The sequence below is a fragment of the Scomber scombrus genome, chromosome 10, assembly GCF_963691925.1.
Source record: "Scomber scombrus chromosome 10, fScoSco1.1, whole genome shotgun sequence".
NCBI lineage: Eukaryota > Metazoa > Chordata > Actinopteri > Scombriformes > Scombridae > Scomber > Scomber scombrus.
In genome coordinates, this window is record NC_084979.1 from 31851610 (window position 1) to 31868230 (window position 16621).

At 42.6% G+C, this 16621-nt stretch overlaps 1 pseudogene; it reads left to right on the forward strand.

Moving 5' to 3' along the window:
- The first annotated feature begins 3100 nt into the window (after positions 1-3100).
- Positions 3101-5277, forward strand: LOC133987772 (uncharacterized; annotated as a pseudogene).
- Positions 5278-16621: the final 11344 nt, after the last annotated feature.

Here is a 16621-nt window from a genome sequence, read left to right on the forward strand (position 1 = left end):
ATGTGAAACCACTGGTAGGATTGTATCACATCAACCACATGTTCACAACGTAGATCCACATCCGTGGTCAAAAACAAGCTCTGAATACAAGACAAAAGATCCCAGTCTTTTAAACTATACACTAGATGTCTCTCTCTCTCTCTCTTCCTTCCCAGCCATCTCCGGTGTCTCTCTTCCAGGTTACTTCTGGCCTCTGGTTGCATCTATGTCTCTGATTATTGTGCTGGTTGCTGTTGTTCTGCTGTTCGTCTACAAACTAAAGATGAGGAGGAACTCTGGTTTGAACACCAGAGAAACTTCAGACAGCAGAAACAAGGAGGTGACTTTCTTTAACTCTGAATGTCTCATGTTAACTCTAACTGTTGGCACACATTTTATTTTTGTAGTTAGTAATAAACAATCTCATGTCTGCAACTACTTCACTAATATGAACAAAACTATAATGAAATAAAATCATAATGACTGTTATTAGACCTCTGACCTTTTGAGTTGTTATCACTAAAATATCAGCATACAATTATCTAAGAAGAACACAATATCTGTTCTGTTACACTACTTACTGCTGTATTTTAGGTTTGATGTTATTCCTGTTTTATTTTCAGTTATCTGTCGTCTATAAGAACCGTCCTCCTGTCTCCATGAGTGAAGATCCCGTCTACCAGAGTCTGGATGCAGCCGACATGGATCCAGACCAAACCTACTCTACACTTAGAGAGACAACAAACAAATAATGATGTTTGGATTTGGATCTGGATTCTGTACTGAGCAGGTTAACATGTGCTGCAAGGTTCCAGTTTGTTGTACTTTCTTTATTCTTATTTTAATCAGCAGATAACAGTTTGGATTGCAAACTGGAGGAGGAATGATTTACAGCAAGAAAAACTGCTTTGTTCATTTGAGATCCTGACTGTTGGTTTCTCCGTCAGTGTGAACTCAGCTGATTCACAGTAAATCCTCCACCAGGGGGCAGCAGAGCTGAGAGTCAGTTTAAATGTGTGTGTGAGAAAGTGAGAGCCAGAAAAAGGAAAAGAAAGTGTGTGTGTGTGTGTGTGTGTGTGTGTGTGTGTGTGTGTGTGTGTGTGTGTGTGTGCGTGCGTGCGTGCGTGCGTGCGTGCGTGCGTGCGTGCGTGTGTGGTTTACTGATAGCATCCTGATAACATGACCTTTGTAAAATCCTGAAGTTGAAGTTTTGGTTGGCTGTAAGTTGTTTTTTGTTTTAAATAAAGTTTTCTGTTGTGTGTTTCAGCTGATTCATTCTCTAAACATCAGACAGACATCACGACTCTTTAACTGGAACATTTTTCAAGAAAAATTCTTGATATTTAATGCTTTTTAAAGATATCTTTAATACACTATACATTTCATTTTTGAATGACGATTGATTGATGATTGATTTGGTGAATTTCTGCTCATTTTGTTTTTTTCTTCTACTTTGCTGAATAATGATTCATTTACTAGTCCTTTGTATAATGTCATAATCATGAGAAACTTTTAATGAGGCTCAACAAAAATACTTTACTGAGTCCTTAAGAAACTTGTCCAAAAGAATAGAATAGAATATGTTTATTGTTGTTGTTGACATTTCAGTGCTTCTCCTTTTAATGGCGTATAAAAGAACAAACGAATAACTACCAAAAAAAAAGCAGGATAAAAAAAGAACACAATCAATCATGACTCGAATGTAGAATAAATGAATAAATTGGCAAATAAATAATAAGAAATAAATATATTGCACATTATATTATATTGAATACCCCAGCAGGAGATTATTCATTATTGCACAAATCATGAATTGTTGCAGTTTTATTTGATAGAGTTTAGTTCCTTAATTGCACTTGGATAAACACTGTTAGTCTGGAGGTGCAGGTCTTCATTGACCTGTAATGCCTCCCAGAAGGCAGCAGAGTGAAGAGGTGATTGGCAGGATGAGTATCATGTTTGTAAATGTCTGTAAATGCCTTTAAAGGAGGGTAGCTTTGTGTTTGTTGTCCTGTGCAATTTTAATCACTCTCTGTAATGCTTTCTTGTTAGCCACAGTGTAGCTAGCAAACCACACCAGGACGCCATGAGAGAAGATACTTTCAACTGAACATCTGTAGAAGGACAACAGAAGCTGTGGGGAGAGATTCAATCTCCACAGAGTCCTTGAAAAATAGAGCTGCTGCTGTGCCTTCTTCACTAGAGCAGTGGTGAGAACAGTCCATATGAGGTCCTGGGTGATGTATGTACCCAGGAACTTAAGATCGGTAACTCTCTCCACCGTGTCTCCTCTAATGTAGAGAGGAGCCGGTAGCTCTCTCTTCCTCCTGAAGTCAATGACCGGTTCCTTTGTTTTTGTCGGGTTAAGTGCCAGGTTATTATCAGAGCACCAAAACAATACATGTTTGGACTTCCTCTCTATATGCAGCCTCGTCGTTGTTTTTTATCAGCTCCACCACAGTCATTTCATCAGCAAACTTGATGATCTGTTTGGTGCTGTGGATCGTGTGCAGTCGTAGGTGTTCAGGGTGAAAAGCATAGGACTCAGCACACACAACCCTGTGGGGCTTCGGTACTGAGCGTCAGGACTGGGGAGTGATAGGACCCCAGGTTATTAAAAAGTCCTTAATCAATCTGCACGTGTTGGCATTTACACCCACCCTGAGCAGTTTGTCCACCATTCTGCTGGGGATGATGGTATTGAAAGCAGAACTAAAGTCTACAAACAACATTCTTACATATGTGTTAGGGTGCAGAGTGCAGAGCTGTGTGTTGATGGCGTCCTCTGTTGATCTATTGGCTCTGTGGGCATATTGATGTTGGTCCAGGGTTGTTGGGGGTGAAGATTTAATATGGGCCAGGACCAGTCTCTCAAAACACTTCATCACAGTTGAAGTAAGAGTGAGGGGTCTGTAGTCATTCAGAATGCTGATAGATGTCTTCTTGGGGACAGGCACAATGGTGGCAGACTTGAGGCATTTAGGGACAGTGCATGTTGACAGAGAGAAGTTGAATATGTTGCTAAATACCTCCGCCAGCTGGTGTCCACAGTCCCACAGTACTCTCCCTGGGATGCCATCCTCTGTGCTCACAGTGAATGCCAGGTAATCAGTGCTCAGTGATGGTGCAGGCACAGAGTCGGCCTCAGTCAGTCCAGGATTCCTAAAGTGACCCAATGAGGGAACACGATCTGGACGCCAACAGAGCCGTCATCAACCCCGCCCCCCCAACAACAAAGTTCAATCTGAGGGAGTTGAGCCTGAAGGAGGTGGAGGGGGTCATTAAGGCAGCTTGATCATCATCTACTCCAGGACCCAGGGGTGTACCCTACCTGCAAGCACTGCCCAGAGCTTCTCCGGGACCTATGGAAGACCTTAAAGGTGATCTGGCAAAGAGGGAGAGTTGTTGACCAGTGGAGGTGTGCGGAGGGAGTGTGGATCCCCAAAGAGAAATCGAGAAACATCGACCAGTTTCGGACAATCTCACTGTTGAGTGTAGAAGGGAAGGTGTTTTTCAGCATCGTCTCCAGAAGACTGACCAAGTATCTACTCAAGAACAACTACATTGACCCTTCCGTCCAGAAGGGCGGGGTTCCTGGAGTTCCCGGCTGCTTGTAGCACACTGGTGTAGTTACGCAGCTCATCAGAGAGCTCATGAGAATAGAGGAGACTTTGCAGTGTTGTGGTTGGACCTGGCCAACGCCTACGGGTCTATACCTCACAAGCTGGTTGAGCTCACACTAGACCACCACCATGTTCCCAGTAAGATTAAGGATCTGAAGCACTCTAAGTCAAGGTCCATGGTGTTGAAGAAGGGTAAGGTGACTGACAATTTCCGGTTTTCAATCTCAAGAACCATCATACCATCCATCACAGAGCAGCCGGTCAAGAGTTTGGGGAAGCTATTTCACTCAAGCCTGAAAGACACCGTCGCCATCCAGAAGTCCACGCAACAGCTCGGTACTTGGCTCACCAAGGTTGACAAGTCTGGCCTACCAGCATTCCATCCTGACCCGAGTCCTGTGGCCACTCCTGATCTATGCAGTCCCTATGACAACCATGGAGTCCCTTGAAAGGAAGATCAGTGGCTTTCTTCGGAAGTGGCTGGGTCTTCCAGCCTCTCCAGCGCAGCCCTGTATGGGACGAGTAGCCCCCTGCAGCTACCATTCAGTGGCCTCACTGAAGAATTCAAGGTAGCACGCACAAGAGAAGCCCAACAGTACAAGGACTCCAGGGACTGCAAAGTGTCATCAGCCGGTATAAAGGTCAGGACAGGAAGGTAATGGAGGGCGGACAAGGCAGTGGAAGTCGCAGAATCACGCCTTAGACAGAAGGCACTGGTGGGCACCTTGGCGTCTGGCAGAGCAGGCTTGGGTTACTTCCCAAAGACCCAAGTTAGCAAGACCCAGGGCAAGGAGAGGCACCATCTACTCCAGGAAGAGGTCCGAGCTGGTGTGGAGGAAGAGCGAGTGAGCAGAACGGTAGGACTTCGGCAGCAGGGAGCCTGGACTAAGTGGGAAAGTGTGCTGTAGCGCAGGATCACCTGGTCAAACATCATGCAGGCAGATTTCCATTGGGTCCGGTTCCTGGTGCAAGCAGTCTATGATGCCCTGCCAAGGCCAGCAAACCGCCACGTTTGGGGTAAGAGCGAGACACCTTCTTGCCCTCTCTGCTCTGGAAGAGGCTCATTTGGAACATCTCCTCAGCAGCTGTCCAAAGGCCCTGGCAGATGGCCGCTATCATTGGCGCCATGACCAGGTGCTTAAGGCAGTTGCCGAAAGTGTAGTCTCAGCCATCAGCACCAGCAAGCACCATCAAGCTCCGAAGAGGGCAATCCCCTTCATGATGGAGAGAAGCCCTGCGCTTGGCCACAGACAACAACAGGCCTCCTCCACACAGCCTCTGACTGGCAGCTGCAGGTCGACCTGGGAAAGCAGCTGAAGTTCCCAGCACACATTGCAACGACATCGCTCCAGTGCCCTGGGAAAAGCGCATAGAGGAAGCTAATGAGAGGAAACACGCCACGTATCAGGAACTAGTGGAGGAGTGCAGGGGCAGAGGCTGGAGACCATTCTACGAGCCCATAGAGGTCGGCTGCAGAGGCTTTGCAGGACGTTCACTCTGCAAAGTCCTCTATCGATTAGGAGTCACAGGAGCAGCCAAGAAGAGGGCCATTAAATCCGCAAGCAAAGCCGCAGAGAAAGCTACAAGGTGGCTTTGGATGAAGAGGGCTGATCTGTGGACGAGGGTGTATGTTGTGAGACCCGAAACACCTGTTGACTCCAGGTTACAATACTGATGATGCGTCCCAGTGCATCCAGGTGATGTTTCTTGTAAGGCCTATGTAACGATATGTATGAGGTCAATATATTTTGCAGTGAGATGCTGGTGTGTTTACATACTGGACTGTTTGCTTTGTTGGTTTTAATGTGTCTGAATAATTATACAGAGGTCATAGAGGTAATTTAATGGGTCACAAAATAAGATTATTTACTCATTAATGTACACTTAACCATCATTATCATTGTCTTCATTTTGTAAAGAGACAGACAGACAGAGAGAGAGAGAGAGAGAGAGAGAGAGAGAGAGAGGGGGGGGAGAGGAAGTAATGTTAAGTTAAAGCGTCTCCATCTTCCTGATTGATCAGACAGACATATTGAGGCAGTTCTCTGACAGTTTGATGATTTTCTGCATCAGGATGAAACTCAGAATGAATATCCACCAGGTTCTGTTCTTCTGCTTCTTATCAGGTGAGGACTGATTACCTGTAAAGGTGCAGCACATTTTAACAAATGTCACATTTCTATCACTTAAGTTTTTATGTTGCTGTGATGTTAATTTGTTATTCTGTTGTTCTCTAAATGATTCTGTTACTATTTGCTGCTGCAACATTTCTATAATCTAATCTTTGAATTTAACACTGTGACTACAACTGCAGCTGAGAGTAGAACAACAGCAACTGCTGTACAGTCAGTGAACACTTTGCTGCCTGTAGTTAAAATGTTCTACTAAAATAAGAGACTCACAAAGACACAATGTCTTTCTGTGTTATTCAATCAAAACACTTTTAAGTGTTTCAACCTATAACATTATATGCATTAGACCGAGAGCAGCAGCCTCTGTCAGTTCTTGGTTTTATACAGCAGTCTACAACCACACAACACAGGAAACAGCAACATGTTCCTCATGATATCTTGACACTTCCCTTATGTGGTTCTCAACTCATATTTACAGACAAGGAAGAAAAGTGAGAATCATTATCACCATATATGGTAAACAAAACCCAGACACATCTAACTGTGAAGCAAAGCTTTCATATAAGGTGTTAGGATGATGTTTAATTATAAGACACAGAAGAGTATGTGCTGTTTCTTCCACCACATTGCCTCTGTTTCATCTCTGCTTCTCTGTGAAGTGATGGATTAGCTCTCATTAAGCTGCAGTCTGTTTTACAGTAAGTCTATAATACACAAAGTATTCACTGTTCATCTTTCCAACAGCACTGCAGGATGGAAACACTGGACTCAGCAATGCAGTAAACCTTTATGCTGGAGCTGAAGGAGGAAAGGGTTCATTAAATTGCTACTTGACTTCGTCTGGAAGCACCAAGTTCTTCTGTAAAGGAGAATGTAAAGAAGAAAACATTCTCATTAAAACAGATGGTGTCACAACTCAGAGCGGCAGATACAGCATCAGATATGAAACGAGATCCACTGGAAAAAGGGTTGTGTTTGTGGCCATCACACAGCTGACCAAGTCGGACTCTGGACGGTACAGATATGGTTTGGGTGGATCTTTGGTTCCAGATGCTTTCTGTGAATTTGACCTCATTGTGAAAGATGGTGAGTTTCTACTGAAAGTTTCTTGCTGAACACAAACATGGCTAACCCTCTGCTGCTGCAACTACAATATGTATGTATTATTTATGTATTATTTATATTATTACACTGTTTCTACTACAATTTTATGTGTGAATGGACTGAATGCGGTTTATGTATTTTTTCATGTGCACTTTAAGGCATTGCCTCTAATTTCGTTGTACTACCTGTATAATGACAATACATGTGATTCTGATTCTGCTGATTCTGATTCTGTTATGTTTTTCTTTTTGTCCTTGTATTTTTCTTTTTGTTGTTGTCCTTTGCCCTTCGGGGCCACTGTATGTTTATGATATATTGACTCAGTGTATCCAGCAGTCAGACTGTGGTTGAACTGGGCAGCTCCCAGTGTGACTCTGTGGATCTGTGTGAATGTGAAGCAGGAAATATTGTGATCAGACTGCAGCATCTTACAGGAAGTACAGACATTAACTGTTGATTGTTCATCTTTTCAGAACTACCCTTGGGGGTAAACACTGGTTTCATCCGTGCAGTAACTGAGGGAGGAAGTGCCACATATGGATGCAGTGGTACAGTCTATGGAAGGAGGAAGTTCTTTTGTAAGGATGAATGTAAAAAAGAAGAAGACATCCTGATTGAAACAGCAGATAACAGAGCTCAGAGGAGCAGATACAGTATTGAAAGTACAAAAGGATCTGCATATGGACTGTATGTGACCATCACACAGCTGAAGAAGTCGGACACAGGACGGTACAAGTGTGGTTACGGCAGACCTTTGTCTCCAGATTCATCCTACTCATTCCCGATCTTTGTTGTAGATGGTGAGTTTTGCATAGAAAATCATGAAAAAGTTTATGTTTAAGTTTATGTATGTACCTTCTGGTAAGTGCATATGAATTCTTAAAGAAAAAAGATAATGGTCAGAGGCTTCACACAATCAAACTGGAATTTTTTCCTGTGGAGCACTGTTTTGGTAACTCACTGTGCACAACAGTGGGCCGAAAGTCGTAGGAGGAGGTGTGGTACCCATCAACAATCATGATGTATAAAGATGGATGTTATGACAGCCCCCCGAAAGTGAAGCCAAAATATCAGGATTACCTCTGGAAAAAAAATCACACTGATGTTTATACAACTGCTCATTTTCATGATGAATTTGTTTTTGATTAGATATAAAAGAGTGTTTGATATCATGATTGGCAGCTGTGAAAGCCTCGGGCACATGGACGACGTTAGGCCAATTTTTTTGGGGGGGGGCTTAAGCCTCCCTAAAATGTTCTAAAGCCCCCCCAAACCATTCAGGGTTTCCCACAGCACTTTCCAGCTTAGGCGGCCGCCTTAACTAACGCCTTCAAAAAATGTACAGCGATGTATATTAATGTTCAACCAACGTCTGCAGCGGTGCTTACTGCAGGACGACTGGTTCTGGTAGACTGTGAGCATGGCACATCGCTCATAGAGCTCTGTATACCTCAAAGATGTAATTTTTGTTTAAGAAAAAATTTGCAGCGCGCACATTGCTTTGGGGCTTAGCCCGCCTAAACATAAAATCCTAGTGACGTCCCGGCTCCGGCATCATATGGCACAGGTTGTAAATGACATCACACAAGCAGAATAGCAGCTCAGAAAGCAGATATTTTGACTTCACTTTTGAATAGGGGCAGGAAGTGGAGACTTGTTGTCCATATTTATTTACAGTCAATGGTGGCACTAAAATCATGGTGTCAGGATTTCACTTGGTCTGCTGTCTGTACAGTACACACTGTTGGCTCATTGTGTCCAGATTCAACTTAAAAGGACTCATCATCTGCTTTTTCAGTATACTTTAGCTGCTGGCCTGCTCTTCATATTATAATATTAATCAATAATCTCATGCCAAACTTTGTCTTCATTCCTCTATATTATTGATTCAGTATCTGATAGTTTCATTGTGTTTTCATTGTTCACAGCTCCAACCACTGAAGAACCAAACTGGACTCTCCGACCTTTTCCAACATCAGTCTCATCAGCCTCCACACCAGCAACAACACAGAGCTTAATCTCCAGTTCAGGAAGCTTCACACCTTCATCATCTTTCCCTGAAACCACAGAGCAGTTTGCAGGTACAGGACAGTTCATGTCTGTCCATCTGTCCATCACTGTCTCTCTGCAACTAAACGTCCTCTTAAAACAGTCAAATATTTATTTAGTAACAAGAAGAATACATTTCACATTCAGTTTTACAATATATTACCTTATTATCTTCATACCTAATATTTAAACACATCCTACATTTCTCATGATGTAAGATAATTATTAACATATGATGTAAACACATGACAAGTCAACAAACATCCAGACCAAAGTCTTTGAGGGTTTTGTTCAACAGGAAGATCTCTATGTTTGATAAAGGTTCCCTGTGCAGTTTTCTTGTAAACAGGTTATATTTATATTCAGTGTTACTCACCAAAACATGCTGAGTGTGTCCTTTAGGTCCAACACAAGTGTAGAACATGTTTCCTCAGTCATAAAATATTTGGAAACTGATTATTTCATGCAATCCTGCATTGCTTGCGGCCTTCTTCTCTCCTGCTTTTGTTGGTGCATTCCTGCATCCTGTAGATCAGAGTGATAATATGAAACCACTGATTGTGTTTCACATCAACCACATGTTCCGTGGTCAAAAACAAGCTCTGACTACAAGACAGAAGATCCCAGCCTTTTAAACTATACTCTACATGTCTTTCTCTCTCTTCCTTCCCAGCCGTCCCCAATGTCTCTCGTCCAGGTTACTTCTGGCCTCTGGTTGCATCTATGTCTCTGATTATTGTGCTGGTTGCTGTTGTTCTGCTGCTCGTCTACAAACTGATGATGAGAAGGAACTCTGGTTTGAACACCAGAGAAACTTCAGACAGCAGAAACAAGGAGGTGACTTTCTTTAACTCTGAATGTCTCATGTTAACCCTAATCCTTATTTTTGTAGTTAGTAATAAACAATTTGATGCCTGCAACTACTCCATTAATATGAACAAAAGTATGATTATATAAAATCATAATGACTGTTATTAGACCTCTGACCTGTTGAGTTGTTATCACTAAAATATCAGCAAACTTCAAGTTTGATGTCATTCCTTTTTTTATTTTCAGTTATCTGTCCACCTCAAGAACCTGGATGCAGCTGATCCAGACAACATCTACTCTGCCTTCATAGAGACAGCAAACAAATAATGATGTTTGGATTTGGATCTGGATTCTGTACTGAGCAGGTTAACATGTGCTGCAAGGTTCCAGTTTGTTCTACTATCTTTCTTTATTCTTTGTTAAATCAGCAGATATTAACTATAAACTTGCTATTCTTCACCTTTATGCTGATGATACACAACTGATCATGTTTCCGAGAATGTTCAACAACTTCTTACTTTCTTATTGTGAAATGTTGTTCTTCTACACTATGAGTCAACTCGGTGTCCTGCAAATTATGTTCATATTTGACTAAATTACAACAGCAGATATATTTTGTTATAAACATAACACTGGTGAATCACATTTTCTCTCAACATGATGAGAAAATATTGTTAAATGTTCATAGATAATGTACCTGGTAGCTTTTCTTCACCAAAGTATCTGATGTTTCAGTTGCAGTTGTGTCTGCATAAATGTGTGAACAGCTTTAGAGCTCATCTTCCACACAAGTCTAACTTTCTCACTTTGGGTTGCGTGGGCCAAATCAACTACATTGTATTTCAGTTCCCTAAAATCATCATCAGTGTTGTGAATACAGTTGTGTGGATCAAAATGTTCAGTGTCCTTACCTATAAACCCAAGCACTGTGAACAGAGCCAACTCAGTTTCAGTGCTCAGCTGCTCAACATAAAGAGTGGAAATACTCCAATGACCAGAACTTATTAACTGTAGTGGAAAACAATATGGGAGGAAAATGTGTGTAGTCACTTCTCAGTAACACCAGTTAGCTTCTTCCAAGCAACAAGAGGAAGACTATGGTTTTGTGCTGGTGTATTGTACTTGAGCCTGCCAGCTGCAGATAACAGTACAGTTGTGGTTGTTACTAAACTGCTAGTACTGAGTTATTCTTATTCTCGTCCTTGCCATTTAAAGTATCACATATAATATCCTGATAATAATAAAAGATAAAGTAACAACAACAACAACAACAAAAAGCATAAAAGAAAGTATTATTTAAGTAAACTTCATTTGCAAGATCACAAATCTGCTTTAAAAGGAAAATACAAGCTAGAAAAAACCCTGAAAATGGTAGCAGAGCCAAGTCTGACATCACACCCGGATGTACACCTGTAGTGACCATCCCATAAATGAAAATTAATTCAAACAACTTTCAATTTTCTGAGAGGGTTGTTAGATTTTTAGCCGCAGCAGCTATTTCCGTTACTAAGAAACTTATCTCCCTCTGACAGCTGCTCGGTGTCTCTGCAACCCTAACCCGTCATGTTGCAGCTGACAGTGAAACATCATCTACTGTAGACTGTAATAGTCTCTCATGTAATATCTCTACAACTATCACATGACCGCCAGTCATCTTAGTCATGGAGTGCTTTGCTTTGAAAAGACGTTTTCATTATACTTCATGTCAAAATATTCCCTCTTTATTTATTTATTTCTGTCACAGTACAGCTACTCTGATGACGTGATGTATTCAAATACAGGCCTATATTTATATACACATTACATTTTATCTGCGTTTGTACACACACAATGTATTATGTATTTATAAACTGTGCAGCTTACTCGCTATTATTTTTGATTTATTTCGAACATGTATGAGAAAAAAAGTAATCTAAGAAACAAACAAACAAACAAAACCAATGAGAACAGTCAAAACAACTATAATAAAATGAACCCAACATGTCAGAAAAGGGAGTAGGATGAAGCATATGCAATATTCCTTCTTTCCTTCCTTCCTCCCTCCCTCCTTCCTTCCTTCCTTCCTTCTTTTCTTCCTTCCTTTCCTTCCTCCCTTAATTCTTTCCTTTCCTCCCTTCCTTCCTCCCTCCTTTTCTCTTTCTTTCCTCCTCCCTACCTTCTTTCCTTCCTTCCTCTTTTCCTTTCTCCCTCCCTCCCTTCTTCCTTCCTTCCTTCCTCCGTCCCTCCTTCCTTTCCTTCCTTCCTCCCTCCTTTTCTCTTTCTTTCCTCCTCCCTTCCTTCTGTCCTTCCTTCACCTTTTCCTTTCTCCCTCCCTCCCTCCTTCTTTCTTCCATCCTTACTTCCTTTCCATCCTTCCTTCCTCCTTTCCTCCCTTCCATCATTCCTTCCTTCATTCCATCCTTCCATCTTTCCTTCCTTCCTTGACTCGAGGACAACAGGAAGGTTAAACCTAACCATTCTCCACTACTCAATTAACAATCATATACAAAATAAATAAATAAAAAATAAGTTAACAAATACATCATGTGATTGACTGACATGTAATCTGCACAGAAGCCACTAGATGTCACTGTTCCGTCAGGTTTCACTCCTGCCTGCATCCACTGACACAAAGTGCAGCACTTCTGAATACCGTGTTTGGCTGGATCGGTCATAGAGCAGAGAGTTGGATATTCCTCATTGTCTGTTGCTCTAAAAAATAATTCAGAAGGAAAGAAATGAGGAATGGAGGAAGAAGGAAGGAAAGGAGGGAGGGAGGAAGGAGGGAAAGGAGGGAGGGTGGGTGGGAGGGAGAAAGGAAAGAAATGAGGAAGGGAGGAAGAAGGAAGGAAAGGAGGAAGGAGGGAGGAAGGGAGGAAAGGAAAGGAGGGAGGGTGGGAGCGAGAAAGGAAAAGAGGAAGGAAGGTTAGAAGTACAGGGGAAGGGAGGAAGGGAGGGGGCAGGAAAGAAAGAGAGAAGGAGGGAGGAAGGAAAGGAAGGAAGGACAGAAGGAAGGAATGACAGAAGGACAGGGGAAAGAAGGAAGGGAGGAAGGTAGGGGGAGGAAAGAAGGAGGGAGGGAGGAAGGAAGGACAGAAGGACAGGGGAAAGAAGGAAGGGAGGAAGGTAGGGGGGAGGAAAGAAAGAGAGAAGGAGGGAGGAAGGAAAGGAAGGAAGCACAGAAGGAAGGAAGGACAGGGGAAAGAAGGGAGGGAGGAAGATAGGGGGGAGGAAAGAAAGAGAGAAGGAGGGAAAGGAAGGAAGGAGGGAGGGTGGGAGGGAGAAAGGAAAAGAGGAAGGGAGGAAGGAAGGACAGAAGGACAGGGGAAAGAAGGAAGGGAGGAAGGTAGGGAAAGGAAAGAAGGAGGGAAAGGAAGGAAGGAAGGAGGCAAGGAAAGAAGGAGGGAGGGAGGAAGGAAGGAAAGAAGGAAGGAAGAAAGGGGGATGGAAGAAGGGAGGAAAGAGAGAGAAAGGAAAGAAAGAGAGAAGGAGGGAGGAAGGACGGAAGGAAGGAAGGAAGGAAGGAAAGGAACTGTGGGTTTAGTCCTCCATCACTTCCATTGTAAACATTATGAAGGGATCTTCTCATGGTCAGTATGAACAGGAGGAATCATTACATCATTTGGGCTCGTGACTGTTAGTTTAAGACACACTTGAAAATCGTGAACCTGTCCTTTAATAAAAATTGCTCATGAAGTTCAGTGTTGTGTCGTGTCGCTATTCTACTGTGATGTGTTTGTAAGATGTTTATGAGTTGTTAACAGCTCCACCAAATAGTGATTTTTTTCCCTCTAAACTTCTCACATGCTTTCATTTCAATAAATGTTCAAATGATCCAATATTTCAGCAAAAATCAAAGATTAGAAAAAAAGTCCAAAAACTGAAAACACATTTGTGTATCAGAACTTAGTTTTTTCTTCTTTCCAAATTTCCCTCGTGATCAATAAAATGCAGAGTGACTAAATGAATTAGATTGGGGAGTCTGTGTGAACCACAGCAGGCATGGTGCTGTTGTCTTCAGTGACTCCCTGTGAAGTTGTTTCATTAGTTGCTATGGTAACTCAGCACCAGGACTGAAAACAGGTCACTATAGACTCACAACTAAAATACTTTAATTCATCCACTAATGACACAGGGAGCTTTTATATTGTCATGTGTGAGATAATGGGACATGAAGAGAGGATAAAGTGAAAAGAAATGAGAAGAAGAAAAGAGGAACACAGGAAAAAGGAAGAGCGGTTGACAGATGTGAGAAGAAAGGAAGTTAGAGAGGAAACATAAAATAGAAAGATGATGAAAACAAAAGATGGAGAGAGAGTTAAAGGGTCAAAATGGACAAGAGGGAACATGAACCTGTGATGTCTAAAGTACTGCAGTATTATAAGCGATGTAGTATGCAGTATTACAGTAAAAGTACTGCAGTATTATGAGTGATGTAGTATGCAGTATTACAGTAAAGTACTGCAGTATTATGAGTGATGTAGTATGCAGTATTACAGTAAAAGTACTGCAGTATTATGAGTGATGTAGTATGCAGTATTATAGTAAAAGTACTGCAGTATTATAGTGATGTAGTATGCAGTATTACAGTAAAGTAGTGGTTTGGTCCTCTGACTGATATATTATTATTATGACATCATTAGATTATTAATAGTGAAGCATCAGTGTTAGAGCAGCATGTTACTGTTGTAGCTGCTGGAGGTGGAGCTAGTTTACACTACTTTATATACAGTTAGCTAGTTTAGTCCAGTGGTTCCCAACCTAGGGGTGGGGCCCCTCCAAAGGGTCAGCAGATACATGTGAGGGGTCGTGAGATGATTAATGGGAGAGGAAAGGGAGGACAGATTTGTATGTACGTATGTATTTTTATGTCATACTACACTCTCATTGCAGCTCTCTGTCCAGCATCATGTTGTGTTGCAGCTTCGGTGTAACATCACCTACTGAAGGCTGTAATATTCTCTCCTTTCATATCTCTGTGACTGTCACATGACCGCCTCCCACATTAGTCATGGAGTGCTTTGCTTTAGAAAGATGTTTTATAGCATCTAACTTCTGTCTGCATAACTGTCAAAGCATTCTTTCTTTATTTCTGTCACAGCGCATATTCTCCTAATTGTTCCAGCTCCTCTTGTCACGATTTCTGCCTCTGTTCTGTTTGTCTTTCCGTGGCCCCTTTCTGCCTCTGTCCCTGCCGTCAGTGCCACTTCCCTTTTCTGGTCTCTTCCCATTAACAACCTGAAAGCTTGTTGTTTCTAATGTTGAGTGTTAAAGCTTCGTCTCATTGAACCCGTCTGCATGGGTTCTGTTCCTGTTCGCTCCATCCAAACACTAGTGACAGTATGAACTGGAAAGTACAGACCCAGCAGTCATTCACTTGTTCCGTCTGCCATTTCCAAAGGAGGATTTAGGTGCGTAAAAAGACATTTTCCTTAATGAAGAGCCAGGCTGCTTTAGGTACCTCACTGCCGTCTGGTAGCAGGCCCCTGAGTGTGTCTAAGAAGTGTCTTTCTTGCGGTTGAAGTTTCATTTAAACCCTGTTCCTGATCCGGTTCCTCTTGAGGCCTTTGTTCTAGCCGGTTTCCCTTGAGTCACCCAGCTCCTCCCCAAAGCAGCACAGCAGCTCACCAACTAGGCCCCAACCTACCTCTGACCCAAGTCGGCTAGCCTACTGCCTGACCCTGCCTTTAAAGACCCCCAGCAGTCCCCTTTCTATGGGTCTCGCCCATAGACTGTATATAAGAAATGGACGTAACATCCGTGACGTCACCCATTGGTTTATGGACTGCTGCTCGGAGGCCAATAGTTTCGGATCTGGGCAGCGCCATCTTGAAAATTTCAGGTGCATGCTGGGAAAAATAAAAACATGGATTCTACTTATATGGGCATCAGGAGGAGCATGAGGCGCCCTCCTGAACCTGTGAACCAATCAACCTGTCAATCACAACGTAGCCACGCCCTAATGCATACCCTGCTTTATCGTCACATATAAAATCAGGGAGGCCAAAATGTCCCAAATGAACATCATACTGCATTGAAGAAGGCTTTAAACTAGCGATTGAGACCATAAACACATTTTGAAAACGTTTACTGAGGTTAGAAATCAAGTGAGAAGTTGGTGAATTCTCCATTGACTTGTATAGAGACGGACACAATTTGGATTGTGCAACTTTGGAAAACCCCCTACAGGGTCTGTTTATCTGATAGTGAAGAAGATTGCTTCTGTGAACAGTGGTGTCTTTGCTCTTCATTTTATTTCTATGGTGACGGCTATGGTTTTCTATGGTGCTAGCAGGTTAGGCTTCCTGACTGTTTCCCAGTAGCTTTATATCCTGCTGCTGTTCATCTGGCAGCTGGAGAGAAAAGAACGTGGAAAATCAGTTTATACAATACAGCCCCACTGTGAAACACACACATGCACGCACACACACTCACACACTCACACACACACATAAACACACATACACAAACACACACACATGCACACACTCACACACACACACATAAACACACACGCATGCACACACTCACACACACACACATACACGCGCACTCACACACATGCACTCACACATGCACGCACACACACACACTCACACACACATAAACACACATACACAAACACACACATGCACACATGCACTCACACACACACACACAAACACACACACACAAACACACATGCACACACACACACACACACACACACACAAAAATAAATATACAAATAAATATAAAGATACACAGTGCTGAAGCCCGTGGCATGCAGTCTAACGGGGACCCGTAACCTTGGATGAGGGGAATAGAAAGTGCATGTGCGTGCTAAAAAGTGTGTTTGTGTGTGTGGTAATGAGAGAGTGGGTGGGTGCAGAAAAGGAAGTGGCAAAGAAGGTAGAAGTAAAAGACAAACGACAGAAAGCAACAGCAACAGAGGAGAAGAGGAAG